Below are 7,175 nucleotides of genomic sequence, written 5' to 3'. Positions count from 1 at the left end.
ATTCTTGTGAATTTTCACAAAACTCGAAATTTCACAAGTTATACAAATTTTCTCTTTCCAAAATCATAACAAATTTTTCACGTGTCGTCATTGTAGCATGTCTTCTTCCCGCCTTATCAACCGTAACCGTCGCAGCGGCAACTCTGGCCGCAGCATGTCGTCCCGCATTGCTAAAGGCATTGTGGAAGCCCTCCCAACGATCATCTCTCAATTGCAAACTGTGAATGCTTCTTCATCATCCACAACTCTGAACCCAATTGCTTACCCCCTCAAACAATTCAAGAGTGTCAACCCGCCCGAATACTTCGGTATCGACGGTGCTACCATTCTCCTCCAATGGTTCGAAGAAATGGAGAGAATATTCCTCCATTGTGAATGTCCTGAGGATAAGAAAACCACTTATGCCTCGAGCATGCTAAAAAAGAATGCCCTCAATTGGTGGAACGGTGAGAAGCGCACGCTTGGCACCGAGGTTGCCATGGCCTTGCCATGGGATGACCTCAAGAAACTCATGCTCAAGAATATTTGCCCGAAACATGAGCTTCGAAAGTTGGAAGAGGAGTTTTGGAATTTGAAACAAGAAAGTGGAAATGACGCCATTTACAACGATCGTTTCCATGAATTAAGCCTTCTCATCCCTCACATGGTCACTCCCCTTGAACGTTCAATCGACAAGTACATCTCGTGTTTGCCTATGCAAATCCAAGATTCTGTCCTAGGTTGTGACCCTCAAACCCTCCATGATGCCATCACCTTAGCCGATACCCTCACCGAAAACCACGTTAAGGCTGGGACCTTGACGCGGAAAAATTCCAAGAAGCCCAATGATAAGTCTGCATCCGAGCCCACCAAAGAACCCAAACCCAAGTATTCTAAGCCCGAATCCTTCAAGCACAGCAACTCTCCTTATTACCGCAACAATAAAAGAAGGTCCAATTCCCAAAACTATGTTCTGGCCCAATCGCAAGCCCAACCCACCAAGAAGCCCTACACAGGACCCCACCCATTATGTGATACGTGTAACTTTCACCATTCGCCTAACCTCAAGTGTCGATAATGCACCCATTGCAATCGATTTGGTCACCTCTTTACCACATGTCGTGAACGTAACCAACCTTTGATGCAACCATTTACCTCACCTCTTATCCAAACCTTACCTTATACTCAAACGTTTACTCAAGCACCCCCAACTATTAGAGCTTGTTACAATTGTGGAGACCCTAGCCATTTTCGCAATGCATGCCCAAGACTCACACACATGAACCAAATTCAATCCTACCCAACTCAAACCGCTCAATATCAAGCCTACCAAGCCCAAGTAAATCAACTTCAACCAATCCAAGCTCAACCCATCCAAGCAATTCAAGTCCAACCCATTCAACCAATTCAAGTCAACCAAACCCCAATAAACCAAACAGCCTCAAGTGACCAAGCTACTCAAGGGAAAGTGTGTTACATCAACTGTTCCCAAGTCTAAGCCTAACCCTTTATGAAGACATGCTACGCAAAGACATTTCTTTTATTTAGTTCTTCATTTAAATCTAATGTATTGACTTCATTAAATCTCCAGTTTTGTTAGGAATGAGAATTATGGTTATTTATAATGGTGTTCAATCACTCATTTATTCCTATTTTTTCATTTAGTGCACTATTTATTATTACACGATTTATTATCATGATTTAAGTGGTCAATGACCGGTCAATTACCGGGACTATGTGCATGGTGATGTGCATAGTTATCTAATAGTACCGGTATCATAAACTACCTATGACCGATTTCCTACAAACGTGTTGGAAATTGGGACTATGAACATGTGTTGTACATAGTTATCTAATAGGAGTCACATGTACAAATTTTATTTCGATATTTTAATACATGGCTACCCAAACCCTCCAAACTCACCTCATCCTCATGGTACTCTTATCTCATCTCATCAATTTTATAATCTTGGTTTCAAACCTTATCTATTATTATACTCATAAGTCATGTGATTTGTTTGTTGTGTGAACCTATTTATTATTACGTGAGTTTTTTCGTCATCTCAAGTATTTTCTCTACATCGTATGTGTAAGTTACTTATATAATTTCAAATTTTTCCTCTATCTATTTATTTCATTTTGTTGTTATAACTCTCGATGGTTAACTTCAACAATTTCGTCATTTTCATTTGGATTATTTTACTAGTTAATTATGTTCATCAATTTTCATTCAATTTTTTTACTTCATCGCTCTTGATCAAGTGATTCCATTTAAATATCGATTTAAAAAAAAGTTTTCTTACCTTTGTTTTCAAACCCGCACAACGGGACGAACCATGTGCATCATGCGACGATCTAAATAATTATAAGAGCACGCATAATTATCAAAATCCTCGCCTAAAAATTTATGGTGAATACGGTTGTGTGTCATAACTCGGAACCCAGGGTGATTTTGGCTAACGGTACAAACATCGATGTGATAAGGGCATGGTGGATACGCCGCTGGTACATCCTATATATAAGTGTCTTTATCATGCCTTCCGTTTGTAGCGTTATTTGGGTCACCTGAAGATCTGTGTTATTTTTTATATATATAAAAAAAATCATTTCTTTCTTAGACCCTTACTTACTTTATTTATTTTATGGTTTTTCTATAATTTCGGGACGAAATTTTCAAAAAGTTGTAAATACTGTAACATTCGTCAACTTTCGGACCCGAAAACCCGACTCGTTTATTTATTTTTTTTAGTTATTCAATATAAATAATTATAACTTTGAGCATAATGAAAATTCAATCCTAAACTATCAAAATAACCACTTTTGACCCACCATCATAAACTAGGGACCTAGTTGCAATTTTTATTCAAAATTTCTAACTTCCTCTCTTCTTCCTTGCGACAGCCGACAACACCCCCCCTCCTTTCTTGGACCAAAATTTACAGACTAAATCAAGCAAATTGATATAATCAAATCATTGACAACCTAAAACGCGTCTACCGACAAGCTATACATGGTAATTAGTTAGCAAAGACAACTAATTGATTCGTAATTGCGAATAAAACGAACCGCGGCCTAAATGGTTCTTAAAGCACTATATAAACGTCACTATAATTCAATTAAATCACACCATACTACCCCTATTGCATTGTGACCCTAACCCCTAACCTAATTTCAACATACACACCCGTTAAGACCTTCGTCGATCAATCCAAGAGTCGTGACAACTCATCTCGTCGTTCACCCTCATTTCATCATCAATTCTGGAATTAAACTTTTCTTTGTACTCGTTTTTAATCAACAAACGAAAGCCCTAAGTCAATTTGAATCAACACCAAGCGATTTAACCAATTTAAAGTCTAGGGTTTGATTTGGGGAAGAACATAAACTGCATACATTGTATTTAATTTTCCTGTTGTATTGTTTCATCAAATTGAGGCACTGGCCTGATGGCCAACGCATGTTGTCCTAAAGCTTTTACCGGCCTGGGGCGCGGGTTCGAATCCCCTAGGCCCGGTTTTGTTGTTTTTAATTGTTATTATTATTTTTAAATACTCTTAATCAAAGATTTTGATATTAATACATGTATATATAATTAAATATGCATTTTCTTCATAAACGAACTCCGGATTTAATTTCGTGTCATTGAACTTTATTAACCATGTAATATACATATATGTATATATATATACATATGTGGTGTACATAATAGATAAAAATAACAATAAATCCTTTTTATCAATCGCTTAAATGAGATGTATGTGTTCTCTTATCAAAGCTCAAACTTTTTATCTCGTATCTTTTCGTTAATATATTATTGTATATAATATTTAGTAATAATAATAGTAATAACAAGGATAACAATAACAACAATAACATTTATAAATATAACAATAACCCTTTATATCTAACAATAATGTAGCTTTCAATATTTTTAACCACATCGAAACCCGTCATAAAACTTAAAATTTTGTCATACTATATTTAACTCTCTTTATCGTTAAGAATTAGGATTAATTGTCGGCAAACCTCGAGGAGCTTGACCATTTCCATCCTAGCCTTTTTTTTATTATCTCGTCCTCGTATATCCTACGCTATAAGGTGAGTTACATATCCCCCTTTTTCATCTTTTAAGTTTTGGGGGTAGCATGTATACCATATTTACATTACACATTTTTATTTCCACATCTATTCAAAACACAATTAAATATATGTTTATGTGTGACTATTGCATGCTCTATGAAAATGCTCTATGTGCTTAATTGTTTATTTTATGTTTGGTGGTTGGTATCTCATCCTCATCTATCCTCATCTAGTATGATCATACATTTACCCAAGTACATTGATTTTGTATCAATAAGAACGGGTCCACATCTATTTAGTTGTTTACATTTTCATAGAAATAGTAATACTCATCATTTACATATGAATTGTGGTTTTTATCTATATATGTATCTCAACTAAAACTTATGTATTCTCACCAACATTCGTGTTGACAAACTCTATTTTTATACATGCTACAGGTACAAGTAATTTACATTGATCAAGATTAAATGTAACACCCTGGCTAAAGCGGAATACGCCCGAGTGTGACGTACAGACTGCTCAAAACACATGTGACACTATTAAGTGACAATAATATCGTTAATTAATTTAAACATCATGTACACAAGTTTGTAACAAGAAATACAATGAAAAATACAAGAACATTTAACAAATTGTCCATTTATTATTATAACCTAAGTTCTAGTGTCCTCGTCACGACAACATTCTCTAAATAAGGTACATGTGGCATATATATAAAATAATGTCAACTAAATGAATAGTTGGTGAGTTCACACAAGTTTTGATATAAGTACATAAAAATCTACAATTCCGTGAACAAATGTAAATAAACAAGTAAAGTCCTTTCCAGTTGGGATTGTGCACCAACGTACTCGGATAATAGCGCAAGTAAGTGTCTTTTCCAATTGGTAACAACCAATGTACTCGGATCGGGGGTCCCTATTCCACTCATAACATCGAGGTCCTGAGTGCATAGGGGGGCGTATGATCATACTTATTGAGGAAACCATGAGCAAGTAATCTTTGAGCAAGTAAGCAAATACACACACAAATCCATGTAACGAATTGTAGTTTGTAAATAATAAATAAACGAAATTGTAATGTTGATAGGATATATATGCTACCCCCAAAATATGTAAAGGCGTTAAAAAGGGGGTGTGAGAAACTCACCTGAAGTTGAAGACAAACTGGAAATAAAACCGAAAGTGCATAAATGAAACCAAAGCAATTGAACGTTACGAACTAGAATTAAAAGTACAAAATTAATATTAACTAACGTCTTATAAAAGTAGATAAATCGGGTTGTCGGAATTTAGAGTTGTTGAATGTACATTTTATTATGGAGTTGGATATTATAATATTATTTTATATATTAGCGAATTTTAACGAATTATTAATTTAATATTACGGGATTTATATTAAGTTTGAATATTATAAAGGTTACGGAAATATTGGTGTTACGATTTTATTTTGAAAACGAAGGTGTTAACGAATTATAAAGTCTAACGAACGAAACATAATATATAAAAGTTTAAAACGAATTTGTCGGGTTTGAAAGATTGGTTTTTAGGTGACAAAATGATAGATTATAACTATTTTTATTTAACTCAATATAATTTTATTTGATTTAAATAATTTTTATAATTTTTTTTTATTTGGTTAACAAGTATTAAAAGATAGGTTTTAAAAAAATAAAAGAAAACAAAACAAAAAGAAACTGCTATGACCCGGATTCGAACCCGGGTCCCTTGATTGACATGTTACAAGACTAACTAGATGGACCAGACCATTTGTTTGTTTGGATCTCAGAAAATAAAAATATATAAAACAAGCTACAGGTTCATCTTATTCATAAAACCCTAGGATTTCAATTCATTCATTTGGTTCTATGTTTGCTTAAACATTGTTACGAGTTTTGTTAATCGGCTAAAACTATAACAATTGATATAACAATTACCTTGTATTGTAACGAATTGACGGAGAACCATGGCTGGCCGGAGTCGGAATAAAACGAACCAATTATAGGTTACAGAGGGTATATTAGATGGAGATGAAGGTGTGAGCGAGTATAGATGAACGAGTAGGTTCTATTTATAGTGTCAATTGGGTCGTTTAAGGTTAAATGATTGTTTATTACGTTTTAATATAATTTCCGGTGGTTAATAGGTTTAATTGCGGCTTGATTAGGTGTTATTACGGGTTATTAATCGAATATTATCACTTTTCGTTACATTCTAGGGTCGTTACGGCTTTTAATTGGGTCAAATCGCGTATTAGAGTGGGTTTTGGAGTTGGCCGGAGCCGAACTCCGGTGGCCGGAATCTAGTACCGGAAAAATGTGGGGACAGGGGTGGGTGAGGGCTGGGTTTAATTATTATTATTATTATTATTATTATTATTATTATTATATATATTTTCACATTTAGTCCTTCATGTTTCAAACAATTTTTAAAACAGAAAATTAAATGCATAATTACCATTCGAACCTTGAACTTTTGAATTGTTATATATTTGTAAATGAGTTAATATGTTTTTGGATTATTTTCACATTATACCCGGCTTGTTTGGAGCTCGATAAATAAAGACTTTAATAATCGTAAATCATTGAGGATAATATATTACTGATAAACAAGAAATAAGAATAAATTGAAATGACAAAACGAGTCGGTTTGACGAATATAAATACCGAAAACATAAACATACATGAAACGAAACTTGGGATACATCTCGAATCCTTTGTGAAGTTATGTTTATTTAATGTTTTAAGTTCGTTTAAGTTTGAGTTTTGTAATCTTTTATTATTTAAGGTTTTGAGTCAAGTTTTATCTATTTATTATGTTTTATATCTTTTGGTGTCTTGAGTGTTAAGCTTTAATTCTTTATATCATATCATGTGAAGGTTAAGTTCGTGTTTTGTTCGTTTTACTAGTCAATGACTACATGATTAGTTCACTTAAAGTTTCGATTTGATTTCATGTAGATGGTGGCTTTGGAGTCAAGGAAAAAAAGTTCTAGAAGTTTCTCATCGTTACTTGGAGTTCAAGAAAGGGACCTAACATGAATAAACAAGAAATAATAGCAAAAAACGAAAATTCACCCCCAAAGGGTGTCGCGCCGCGCCTAGGCAAATGCCT

This window comes from Bidens hawaiensis, unplaced genomic scaffold (genome assembly GCF_021521415.1).
Source record: "Bidens hawaiensis isolate Kalapana, Puna unplaced genomic scaffold, B.hawaiensis_p1.1 tig00019363_1, whole genome shotgun sequence".
Lineage (NCBI taxonomy): Eukaryota > Viridiplantae > Streptophyta > Magnoliopsida > Asterales > Asteraceae > Bidens > Bidens hawaiensis.
Note: the sequence above shows the minus strand (reverse complement) of the source record.